This window comes from Balaenoptera musculus, chromosome 15 (genome assembly GCF_009873245.2).
Source record: "Balaenoptera musculus isolate JJ_BM4_2016_0621 chromosome 15, mBalMus1.pri.v3, whole genome shotgun sequence".
Taxonomy (NCBI): Eukaryota; Metazoa; Chordata; class Mammalia; order Artiodactyla; family Balaenopteridae; genus Balaenoptera; species Balaenoptera musculus.
In genome coordinates this window covers 81,262,593-81,263,057 of record NC_045799.1, presented here as the reverse complement: position 1 = coordinate 81,263,057, position 465 = coordinate 81,262,593, and positions in this window count along the sequence as shown.

Sequence of the window (465 nt, the reverse complement as noted above, 5' to 3'; positions counted from 1 at the left end):
TCGGCTTTGCGTTCCTCTCGGCACAGTCTAGCTGAAACTAGTCCTTTGAAATTTAGCGGGAATTAACATCATCCCTCAGGAGGACCAGAGCTGCGCACGCGCAGAACACCCACTCTTTCTCGTCAGCCATCTTTGCAGCCTCGACAGCCAATCAGAGTTATCGTCGGAGCCGAGTTCCGAAGACTCACCAATCAAGTGTGGGAGGCGGTCAGCCCTGGAGGCAGTGGCGAGAGGGGGCGGGAACAAGGAGAGAGCACGCACAGTTCTCGCAGTCAGGGTCTCAGCGGCCCAATCCAAGAGGCCTGAGGTCTGAAGGCAGTGGGGCGTGGCGTTGGCAGCTCCCGCAACTCGAGGCCGTCCAATGCCGGGCCAATCAGAGTGAGGAGGTGGAGGAGACTAGCCAATCAGCGTGCAGGACAGGCGAAGCAGGGGGTTGAGGAGTCTCGCGCGGTTGCCGCCGGCTCC